Source organism: Apium graveolens, chromosome 11 (genome assembly GCF_009905375.1).
Source record: "Apium graveolens cultivar Ventura chromosome 11, ASM990537v1, whole genome shotgun sequence".
Taxonomy (NCBI): Eukaryota; Viridiplantae; Streptophyta; class Magnoliopsida; order Apiales; family Apiaceae; genus Apium; species Apium graveolens.
The window spans coordinates 94,962,587-94,975,959 of NC_133657.1; positions in this window are offsets into that span (position 1 = coordinate 94,962,587).

Consider the following 13,373-nt stretch of genomic DNA (forward strand, 5'->3'; position numbering starts at 1 on the left):
ATTGTTAGGAACTGTTGTTATTCCCTAACAATACAACAAGAATTACAGAAGGGGGATTGAATGTAATTATGCCTACATTTTCAAGATTTTAAAACAGTTCTAACTCGACAGATATATATGTGTTTGATTTGCAGATTGCGGAATGAAGTAGTTATATAAATCAAAGCACAAAGTAATAAAAATACAAGTTTTTAAAACTTTCTGGTGGATTTGAAAGTATCCACCAGATATATATATATATATATATATATATATATATATATCGATTTGAGAACTCTGTGAAGCTCAAATTGGCTCACAGCTGCTTTACAAGTTGAACAAACGAACTACATAAAAATTCTTGACAAGTACAGCTTTATCTATTTCTCTTCTACAATGTGTTTGCTTAGTTATTTGTTCTACTAGCTACACTTGGTTTATATATATATATATATATATATATATATATATATATATATATCGATTTGAGAACTCTGTGAAGCTCAAATTGGCTCACAGCTGCTTTACAAGTTGAACAAACGAACTACATAAAAATTCTTGACAAGTACAGCTTTATCTATTTCTCTTCTACAATGTGTTTGCTTAGTTATTTGTTCTACTAGCTACACTTTGTTTATATATCACCAAGTTTACATGGTAATAAGACAAGATAATAAAATAAAACATATCTAGCCTAACTCCATCCTGCTTCACTACTCTATTCCAGCATCTTTGAAAATCTTCATAACTTGCATGAAAATGGTAATGCTTCTTTGTTCTCAATTTCCTGCTAAACAGGCTTCCACATTCCTTTTGCAAACACCCAACACATGTGACTGTGTTGTCACTGTCAACAGATATTTGAATTGATCATTCGTCGGGTACATGCTTGTTATCCGTCGGGTAGCTTTGTTGATCATCCGTCGGGTAGCTATGTCGATCATCCGTCGGGTAGCCATTTGTCACTTGACTCCATTTCACTTATGCAGAATAACAAGATATCTCATATTTATAATTAATCAACCTATTCTGCTTATCCACTAGTAGTCAACATGACTCATATGCTCCTACAGAATTTACACAAAGTTGTTTGTAGAAATGTGCTACAGATCTTATTATTACATAAGCTACTCACCCGATGGATGTCAATTTGTCATCCGTCGGGACTATAACAAAATATCCGTCGGGACTATAATTGAACATCCGTCGAGTGCTACAAAATTCATTAAGTTAAATCTACTAAGGTGTTTTGTTTAACTTATTGTCAAGTTCACAATATATTCCTAACAATCTCCCCCAATTTATGTCTACTGGAATTGTAGCCATAAATTAAGAGAAACTTGATGATAACAAAACACCAAAGACATACAGATTGAAAAGTAGTAGAGAAAACTGATAAGTTCTACTAAATTTACTGAAAATTGAACAATGCAAAGTATACAAAGAATGGCTCACAATAATTATCAAGATGCTCCTCTAGTCTGAGCAGATTAATCTATTTCCTTGATTGTCTGGATTTCTTCCCAAGCCTCATGTTGTTCTCTTCTATCTGATTTTGGAGTTGTTTGTGGAATTCAAGTTCATCAGCTTCTAAGAGATCTACCATTTCTTGCATTTCCAATAGAGTCTCATTGCTAGAGATACTCAACTGGTCCTCCAATCTGAAGAATCTTCTAACTCCCTTTTCATCTCTGAATTCCATCAGTCAATAAGGCCTCATATGCACTATCTTTCCTGTTAAGGGAATTGATAGAGTTTTAGGAACTGCATATTTGGCTTTATTACTCCTCAACTCCTCAATCTTCTTTAGAACTAATCTCCTTGCAGTCACATTGTACCCAAAGTTCTTTTTGAAAGATGAGTAGATCTTTATCAGAACAGATTGGCTTTCTAGAAGGATCCTGTGAAGTGGTCATATGATCTCTTTTCCTCCCTTGTATTTGAATACCGGTCTTTCAGGGAGATGTCTATGAGCATCAATTCCTCTCACTTCTTCCAATTCATCTAAGTAGAGGTTTATGTCAGAGAACTCCTTGATGTCACTGATATATAACATATCTCCCTTGTTGACTGTAGATTGAGGTTTGATTAGGGTCTTGGATCTAAGAGTCACATGTTTCACTTTCTTGTTTGCTCTAATCTTTGTCTTCTTTGCCTTGTTGAAGATAGGAAAGTTCAGCTCAGGAATTGGCAAACTATCCCAGTCCACTGGCTCATCCTTTGGAATTATGGGCTCACCTTGAATATTTCTAGTTGGATCCACTACCTTGAATTTTTCAAATACCACTGAGGTTTTTGATGTCTGAGTTGAAGTTGTGGACTTTTTAGGAATATAGTCTTCCATTTTCTCTTGGAGTGAAGCTTGTATATGAATCTTCTTTTCTGCTGTGGTTCTTCTTGCACTTTCTGATCTTTAGGTTCAGCAATTACAGTTGGTTGTGCAGGAATTTCTGTTGTGGTTTTTACAGCTTGAAGCTTGGCCAAGATAACAGCTTGCTCCTTCTTTTGTTTGAGCTTCTTAGCATCCAGAGCAGCTTGCTACTTTTCTTGCCTGATTCTTTCGTTCTCTTCCTTCTTGGCTTCCACAAACATGGGGTGTCCAGCCACCACACAAATTTCCTTACCATTTCTATAAATCTTGGTTAACCTTCTTTTAAGTGGTGAATCAGCTGGATCTTTGTAAAATGCAATTGACCTAGCCAACAGATTATTCTCATCTGGCCTAGGTGTCTCATCCACAATATCCATAAGATTTTTGTCTGAAAACCTTGAGTAGTTCCTTTAGGCCTCATGATGAGATTTGCTTTTGGAGATTTGATACAAGATGTTTGGCCTTTTTCCAGATAATTCATGCTAATGTCATTGACAGAAATCTGCTTGACTTGAGAGTGATGATTGAAGACTTTATCTGATTTCTGAATTGGCCCAAACTTTTGTTGAATTTCTGCATCTATCTTTCTCCATTTTTCATCCAGTTCCTTCTCCACAACTACAACATCAAGATTTTTAGGAAATGACTTTGACAAAAGCTTAGCAGCTGCTATTTGGATTAGATTAATTCTGTCCAATACTTGTGGCTTTGGCAGAGTAATTTCTGGAATAATTACTTGGATGATTTATACATTTACCACTTTCTCTCCCTCACTAGATGGCTCTACTTGACTGACTTAAGATAATGATTTCTCCCCCTTTTTGTTATCATCCAGTAGATTGGAGGACGAAGATTGTGTAGCCACCAGCTTTTGCAATAGTTGAGTTTGTTGTGCTTGATGTAGATGTATTACAGTGAGAGAAACTTCCATGTCAGTCATCCTTTTATCCAAGGAGTCCACTTTTGTTGCAAGATCAGAGTTCTTCCTTAGCTATCTTTTAATATCAATCATTTTGGCTTCTGGAAGTTTGGCATCTAATCTATCAGAAATATCCTTCTTTACTTAATTAATTTCTGTCTTGATAGAAGTGATATCCTGATTGTGTTGAAAGCCTTAGATTTGATGTTGTTGCAGAAAATTGAGATGTGCCTGTAAGAGCTGCCTGGTGCCTGCATCTATTGTATATTGAATGACATTATGTGTTTCCTGGATTTGATGAATGAGAGTAACCTTGAAATATTGAAGATCACAGTCCTTGGAGAATGCCTTCATAGGCAGGCCAGATCTAGAACTGGTGTCTGCTTCTCCCCCTATGTTCATGAGCTCCTCACTGTCACCATCATCTCCAAAGAAATCAGCAGACTCACCAATCCTATAGTCAACATCATCACCAGCTCTAGGTGGCATACCTGTGATGTCATCCTTAGCTCTTTGCATTAATTGGGTGGTGTGCACCAAGTTCAGCATCTTCTCTGCATTTTCATTGCCCTGTCCAGCTAAAAGTTGATGAGTAAATTCCTCAGCATCCAAAGAGATGGAACCTATGACAGCTTGATCATGCTGAGATAGTTTCTCTTTGTTAGCATTATTGGCATTCATTGACTCACTAACAATGATGTCCATCCTTCTCACTCCTGTACCTGCATTTCTCTCAATATCTCTCTCTCTTTTTGCATCAATGCCTCCCCACCCTCACACCCTCACCTTCACCATCTAAGGTGGGACTCCTGTCACTCACTTTTGCCAGTCTTGAAGAAATGGACTGCATTTTTTCACTCTTATTCTCTCATTTTGCCTGGGAATAACCCAGTCTCTCACTCAGTTCACTCCTTTCCCTCAGTCCTAAGAGTGATTGTACTACTACTAAGTCCTTTGCACTTGTGATGATTGAAGAAATTTGAAGTTGTGTAGAGACTCCCGACGGATGAGGAATATCTATTGGGGTAGTAGTTTGACTAGCCGGATGACTGCTGTTAGGCACATCCATCGGGATACAATCACTACTCGACGAATGAATGATATCCACCGGGATAGAAGAAATGAATGAGTTTAGAGTGGAGACTATTGTAGACTCCGTGCAGATTGATAAAAATTTGGGTACAGATGTCTCAATAGACTCAGATTGAATTGGCAAGTGAGCCAACAAATCATGTAAAAGATGATGCTCACTTGCTTGGATTTTTGGCTTCTCCAATAGAGTTAAAGATGGAGAATTTGGAAGTGATGTATTGATCATGTCAACATCCAGTGAGTGTGTAGGTGAATTTGGTGTTTCAGGGGCTTCAATTGTTAAGGATTTTGGCTGTGACTCCACATTTATTGGAGTCACATCAATCTGACTTTGAGAGGGTGCAGTGACTGGGTCTTTAGCACCAGTTTGCACTGTGTGTGTTCCCTGTGCATCCCCAAGGGTTTTTGATCTTTTCTTTCTAGCATAAGTTTGTGGTGAACTAGTGTCCCTAACCCTCTTGGCCTGTGCTCCTGGTTGGGAGCTTGTTTCAATGGTAACATCCTTTTGAGAGGATGAAACTAGAAGTGAGCTAATTTCCTTATTAATAACCACAGTTTGTTGGGAAATTATGGTATGGCTAGGCTTGGGTACACTCATCTCACCAGCCTTATCCTTAGGGTTTCTTTGATTTTCACCCTGTCCCTCACCTTGCTTACTCACCTTCACATTCCCATCTTTGTGTTTAGTGGACTTTGCAACTGGTTTCTTTTGAAAGAAACCAAAGGGGGCTTTCTTATACTTGGATTTAGAAATTGTTGGTTTGGTAGCTTGGGTAGGCATCTGTTGGGTCATTGACACAGATGACATTGCTACATTTGAAGGCAAAGAACTATGTGAGGTTGGAAGAGTGGAGACAGTGGTGCTTACCTCACTTACCTGAGGTCCCTCCATGACTGAAAAATAGAAGAGGGGCACCTCTTTGTGGTGGTTTGCTCTATTAAGATCTGTAATTATTCTTCTTTCTTGAACCCAATGTTAGTGTTTGTTCCCTAGAGACAACACTATGATGTTTTAGTTTAAGATATTAGGATTATTAATGTTTATGTTCTATCGATTATTCCCTTTATAATTTATTATTTCTTAATTTACTGCGATATAAATGTTAGATTAATAAATGTCCTTGGAGTATGATATGAAATTCTATATCTCTAAGTACGTGACTTAGAAATGAGATTATGAGAATAGTATCAATATTCCTAAAGGTCCCTAGTCGAGTATTATTATTAAGGGACAATAATAATGCATTAAGACTGGTGTGGTTGTTGACTGATGATCACATCTCATTAATCATAGGTATAGTGATATTAAAGTCAAAAATACAGTCAGATGTATATGTACATGGTGCTGGACAGACCCGATGTGAGATCCTACAGGTCTGTTGTGTCATAAGTAATTCTCACAGTGATAATGATGTAATGGTCCTTAGACCTGAAGTCATTATATTTCTATACGAGAATTAATATACATTGATTCCATTAAAAGTTATCCTTGACCGGGTAATGATAAAAGTGGACATTGGGTATATTATGAATCGTATGAGAAATATGAATGATCTAGATGGGATTTAACCCTCCTATTTTAGGAGTGATATTATTGGCCTCTTGTGTGAGCTAGACTATGAAATGCGTGGTCACGCTCAAATATTGATTTGATATGATAGTCTACTCATTGATCAAGAAAACTTGGATTAAACTATGATGAGGATGACACACTACATGCCTCTAGTTTAATCTATAATATTTGGTTAAAGGGATTATATTACATTGTACATTATTCACGAAAGGTTTAATCGATCACCGATTCATTTATTATTACTTGGGTAGCAATGATGTATTACTAGATGCCACTCATTGTTTACGATTTTAAATTAGATTTAAAATTCGTTGCCAATGTAATAATAACCTATAGGGTCACACACAAAGAATGCTTGAAGGATTATTTAATTTAAATTGGATTTAAATTAAATTAAAGTAATTTGAATTATTTTTAATATTAATTAAGTTTGACTTAATTAATTAGATAAATAATGATATTCAAATTTACTAATATTAATTATGAAATTTATTTGTTAAATAATTAAGTGAGACTTAATTATAATACAAATAGGAATTTTGAATTAATAATAACTCCTAATTAGTTAAGAGTTATAATTCGTTTTTCTACTCTTTATATAACATCTCTTGTGTGGCAGATTTTTGGTGTGAAAAAGACTTTACTAAAACCCTAGCCACCAAGAGAGAAGATAGAGAGAGCAAGAAGAAACGAGTTTATGCTAGTACACATCCAATCCTTGAGTTCAAGCATTCGTGTGGATATCGATAGAGTGTGGATCGCGAGAGCGGGATGCGTGGTGATTGAACAAGTTTTGGATCTCCATTAGTCAACCAATTGGTAAAACTTCTTAAGGTAACAATCTGATCTACGAATTAAATATATGTTTTTCGCATAGATCCTACGGTGGGTTTCGAAAACTCTGTTTTTTCACATTTTTAATTATTTTTTCCGTTGCGTTTATGTGCTCGAAACTCAACAATGGCATCAGAGCTACTTGTGAAAAGTGTTTAATTCGTTTATGTATTTATTGGTTTTATGATGATAACATGTATACAATATTCCATGACTGTTATGTATGCGATTTTGTATGTTTTACATGTTGTTATGTTTATATATGTGCGTGTATATATATAATTTGAATATATGATATTCATTAGAGTTGTATAATCATATGATGATTATATAATCTGTATATATACTGATATATACATGTTATGTGTTTGTTCTTATTATAAGAATCGTATTTGATAAGATTCTGAATCGGATGCAACAGATTTGCTGAAATCTGGGTCTGGTGTCCGATTTTGGCGAACGAATACGCTATTTCATATGGAATCGAGCGTCTGAACGTAACTGATAGCTATAGCTATCAGCGAATGATCGGTATGGCGTTTGATATCGTTTAAGCTCTGTAATTTGCGATTTAATGTTATCAGATTTAATTTCGAATTTTCTGATTTTTTCAATATTTGGTTTTTATGATTAAATCATGATGGGTATGATATGTTAAGATCAAATTATGTATTTTAATATGTTATTTTGTGTTAATTGAGCATGGTGGATGGTTATGGCTTATGACATTAGGTTAATGGTTTTGGTTTTTCAAATACGGCTTGCATGTCATTTAATCTTGTAATTATTAAATCTCGAATGTAACTCGAGTTCTTCTTGTAAGTTCATTAGATTAGTTTTCATATTTAATTCTTGTAATGTACATGAAGACATGAATATTTGAAGATCAAGGGTAATCCCACACGGAGGCCTTCCAAGGAAACAATACAAGAAAGAAGACATGTAATAGTTAGCTTGTATTTATTTTCCATCTTAGATTGACCTAGATCTTTGTCATTAGCTTGATAAAGATCACATATGATGAAGCCATAACCAACCACGTTTATTTATTGCACTTTACATATATATGCGCATATGATGAATGTATGTGCAGAGTAGTTTATAAAGATGCATGCTTAATTAGATTAAGGATGTATGTATTAAATATGACACCCATGTCATACTTGCTAAACAAGATAAAATCTGTAACGATTCAAGATTTTAAAATGAACAAACGATTATGAGATCCTCGTGTTTATGAAACACGAAATAAAATACAAATTTTCATTATTTCTGACATGGGGCGATTTTGTCAAAAGCGAGTTCATTGAACTTGTAAGGTTGTGGGTTTTAAGCGAGACCGTTGTGACTCCCTCACTACCTGGAAATTAAACTATTGACGAATATTAATTTGAAGTATTTTATTCAAGGAAAAATTGGGAATCTCTTTATGATGGGATCATGATCGTTTTAAAATTAACAAAACCCTAAAGTTAATATTAAGTTGATCAGATGCCTTCCAATGAGTCCAATGCGTTAACCCCTAGATTGATCAGGAGTGGGTTCGCCAAAGCGAAGTACTCCTATCTATCGTGGGAGATGTGTTGAATTATATTGATACTTTTTGAATATTGGGTTTGACTTAACTAAGTTATCACAATAGGATTGTGAACTTAGAGGCATAGAGTTTGGCGAGATTTATTAGATAAATATGAACAAATGTTGTTCCACCAAGCTATCCAAGAGTTATATAGTTGATATAATTGATAAATGTTGTCTACCTAAATAATCATATTTTAGGAGAAAAGCCAAAACTGACCTAACACGTGGTGAAATATGGATCTTGGCTCACTAGAAAGGATATAAAAGATATTTTTTCTGAATTAATAGTTAAGGCTATTGGTTTGATAAAAATAGTGGGAGATATATATTATGAATATATATATATATGAATAATCACTTGAACATAATTTAATGATTATCTGTAGACTAAGTCATTTTATGCACTTTAATATTGTAGATATCAAATGACAAATAACACAAATATCTTCTCTATGTAATAGTCCTTGAGAAGGACAAGCTGACATGAAATAAATTCCTCGATTGACATGGGAACTTGAGGATTGTCCTTAGGTTCAAGAATGTCACTCAAACCCCTCCCTTATTTCTTCTAGCTGAGAATGAAATATGTGTTGAACATAATGCTTACCAGAAGCAAATTGATTATGCAACTGATATTTCATGTCTCATGCTTGTAATTATGAGTGCTGAGCTTTAGAAGCAACAAGATCATAATGATTCTTACAATATGATTGAGCACCTTCAAAGGATAGGCTATTCAGAAAGATTTGACAATAATAAGGCACCATACTTTTGCATTAATAGGAGAATGATATCCGGTTGGACCACATGTTCTAAAGATGATAGGTATGTGTACCTTGATATTTTGGATTTCAAGAATAGTCTAGAGACCCAGTTTGATTTGATCAAACAATCTTTGAACAACTTCTATTCTCAATCTGTTAAGAACAAAATGAATGAGATAGATAGAACACTCACTAAGTTGTTAAGCATGTTTAGAACTGCTGAAAATAACACGGTAAAGGCATGAATTAAGTCCATATTGATGATGTACACATGGAATGCAAATGGGATTGGAAAGTGGACAGGTAAGGTGAAGATTTGATCTTATTCGGTGCCAAACCAAAGTCCAATCCCAAAGGGCTTTTGAAGCCTAATAGCGGTGTTGCTAAAGGAGATGATTGTCATTTCTGTGGAAATAACTGGATGAATGGAAGTTAAATAGTCGAGCTTATTTGGAAGATCTAAAGAAGAAGACTAGCAATGGTCAAGATTCAGGTATAGGATTAGAATTGGAGCAAAAGTTGTTGCTCTAGTTGAAGGAACTCGATACCTAATTTTGCCCATAAGGCGAGATTGAGAACTTGATAAATTGTTATTAAGTGCCTGCTTTAGCGGATACATTAAGTCAACTTCTTGTCAGGACAAGAAAGGTTTTCATTTTAAATTAAATAAACAATAGTTGTTTTTTCTATTTTAATGATAAGGCTTATAATGTTGCACAATTAGTTAACAATTTATATGTTCTAAGATGACTCAAATCAAACATTACCTCTAGCATTGTCGTTAAGCCATATTAATGAGAAACGCATTTTTGAGTTATATATGGATGAAGACTTGGATAAGTTTGATTTTGAATCATACGGAAGATGCGAACTTTGTCTCATCGGCAAAATGACTAAAGCTTCTTTTACCTGATCAGGTGAAAAGGCCACCAAACGATTATGACTTATACATAATGATGAATGTGGTCGAATGCGTATGATGGCAAGGGGGGCTTATACTACTTTATAACATTTACTGATGATTTTAGTAGATATGGATATGTGGTTCTAATGAAGAACAAATCCGATTCTTTTGAAATGCTCAAAGAATATAAGGCCGAAGTAGAAAAGAAAACAAGGGAAAAGTATAAAAGTTTTACGATCAGATAATGGAGGAGAATATTTAAACCTCAATTTCAAGAGTTTCTTGAAGGAGTGTGATAGTGTATCATAACTTACTCCTTCTGGAACACCTCAATGGAACAGAGATTTTGAGAGGAGAAATCGTACCTTGTTAGACATAGTGCGATCGATGATGAGTCAAGCGGATCTTCCATTCAGTTTCTAGGGTTATGCTCTAGAAACGACTGCATATACACTTAACCAAATTCCGACTAAAGTGGTTCAAAATACTCCGTATGAGATATAGAGTGATGAATTTCATAGCATGTCATTTATGAAAATTTGGGGATGTGAAGCATTTGTAAAACATTTAGCCTCTGACAAGCTTGGACCAAAATTAGTTTGATGCTATTTTGTGGGATATCCAAGTGAGACTAGGGTATAGTTTTATAATCCTTTCGAGAACAAAGTGTTTGTTGCTCGGGCCACTGTATTTTTTGAGGGAGAACTACTTTCTAAGAAAATTAGTGGGAGGATAACACATCTCGATGAAGATCGAGAACCACATGATAATATTGAACCAGAGTTGGAATAAGATCAGGATGTACATCAAAATGTTGAAAGTAATCATGTTTAGGAAATACAGGTTATTCGTAGATCTAGTAGGATTCACCATGAGTCCGGAAGAAATTATGGATTTCTTTTGACTCAAGATGGTGATGTGATGCTTACAAATAATGATAAGCCTCACACCTACCAAGATGCTATGAACAGTCCAGACTCCGAGAGATGGCTGGAGGCCAAGAAATCCGTGATGAAATCCATGTATCAAAATAAAGTATTGACTTTAGTTAATCCAATTGAAGGGGTAAAACCTATAGGGTGAAAGTGGGGTTTCAAGAAGAAAACTAACATAGATGGTAAAGTACAGACCTATAAGACGCGACTAGTATAAAAAAAGTTTTAAACAAATTCATGGTGTAGACTATGATGAGACTTTTTCACCGGTTACTATGGTCAAGTCCATCAGGATTTTGTTAGCAATAGTTGCTTACTTTGACTATGAGATTTGGCAAATGGATGTCAAAACTGCTTTCTTATATGAGAGCCTTGAAGAGGATGTATAGATGATACAACCTGAGGGTTTTGTAGATCCAAAGTTTGCTAAGATAGTTTGTAATTGCTTCTATCTATTTATAGATTGAAGCAAACCTCAAGGAGAATGAATATTCATTTTGATAAAACGATCAAAATGTTTGGCTTTATTCAAAACAAAGATGAACCATGTGTTTGCAAGAAGGTCAGTGGGGGCCATGTGACATTCCTAATATTATATGTAGATGACATATAACAAATAAGGAATGGCATACCTTCTTTACAGGCTATTAAGACTTGGTTGAGAAATAATTTCTTGGTGAAAGACTTAGGCGATGCTACCTATATATTGGTGTTAGGGCAAAAACACGCGCTAATAACACACGCAAGTATACGCGTTTGCAAGTAATATAGAATACTTTCTAGTTCGTTCCCACAGAGACTCAGACTAATCATGTTCAATTAAACTCACTCACCAATGTTTGATTACTTCTCAATGTTAAGACAATAACACTTAGAATTGATTAACTAATTATTAACTACAATTAACTACTATAATTAACCACTTAATTAACACTTGAATTCATAATATTAAAACACTCATGAGATCAAAACTTCATTACTACTTCCTTCCATAGTTATTGTTATTACCCTTAGCATGCAACAGTGATGATATTAATCGAATAACACGAAACTGATAAAAGCCAACTTTCATTGTACTAATACCATTTTACCAAACATCCACAATTAAGATAGAAGTTGAATAGTCATCAATTATGTTGAGTCCCTATATGTCTACAGAAATTGACAACATAACGATTTAAGCACAAGTTATTCCTTTTGATTACACAGGGTGAATAAAACGGTTAGAGTTACCCACTAATCATGCATACTCGTACATGAACCTATGCTAGCATGGCAAGTTCTAAATCTCAAGATCCACCGTCGCTTCACAAGAGATTAACACCCTATCTTATATGTTCGCGACGCACATAAGACGTATACGCACAACCAATACTAGATATCATACAATCATCAAACACTAAGGTATTAAACAACTAACTAAAGAATTCCATAGTAAATCCGTTATGATCCCATGATCACGATTAGCCCATGATAGCACTCATCGTCATCATGGGTTCATATAAAAACATGATAAATAAACACAAGAGAATAATAACTAAAACTACTTATATTAAACCAGAGTACGTCACAAGAGTAAATAGGTTCAAAGTAAGAAAACTAGCATCCAACATTACAACGAAATAAAGAATCACAAGAAAATATGCTTCCTCTTCATTGCGGTGTGCTAAAACGGTCTTCTTCCTTATCTCCTCGCTCCTTGATTAATACTACGATCCAACCTCTGTGAAACGTCTCTGAAATCTACTTATATAGGAGTCCCATAAAACCCAGATAGCTCAGAAGTTGGAAGCCAAACAGAAATAGAAGTCTAAAATAATAAATCTGAAATTAAGACCCTGCACGGCCGCTCAGCTTTCCTGAGCGGGCGCTCAGCTTCCTGCGCGGCCGTTTAGCAGAGCTGAGCGGGCGCTCTGACCCCTTCTGGAAAAATGATCTGTTTTGCTCCGTTTCTTCGCTGTAATCTGCTCCTATCTTCCCACTTGCAATGCTGAACACATGACAAGGCTTATTATTGATAAATTCTCTCCCAAAATGCAAATAATACCCTGAAATGCACAAACACTAGAAAAACGCATCAAATACACAAAATACTTGATTTCAAGACACCAATTTAAGCTATTATAAGACGTTCTAAGTGGTATAAAATGCAACTTATCACACCCCCAAACTTAAATCGATGCTTGTCCTCAAGCGTCACAGACTCAAAAACAAAATAAAAACATGCATGAATGCAATCTATATGAAATGCAGCGATCCCCCTTACTACGACCAAACCAACCAACTTACGACATCTCAACAAATGCAATTAGGCGAATAAAGATCAATCGAATCATACAAACTAACATACAACCAGAAATGTGGTGTGTGCAGATGCTTAACAGATATGCTTCGAAACTAGATCAATTATCATGACTCAAC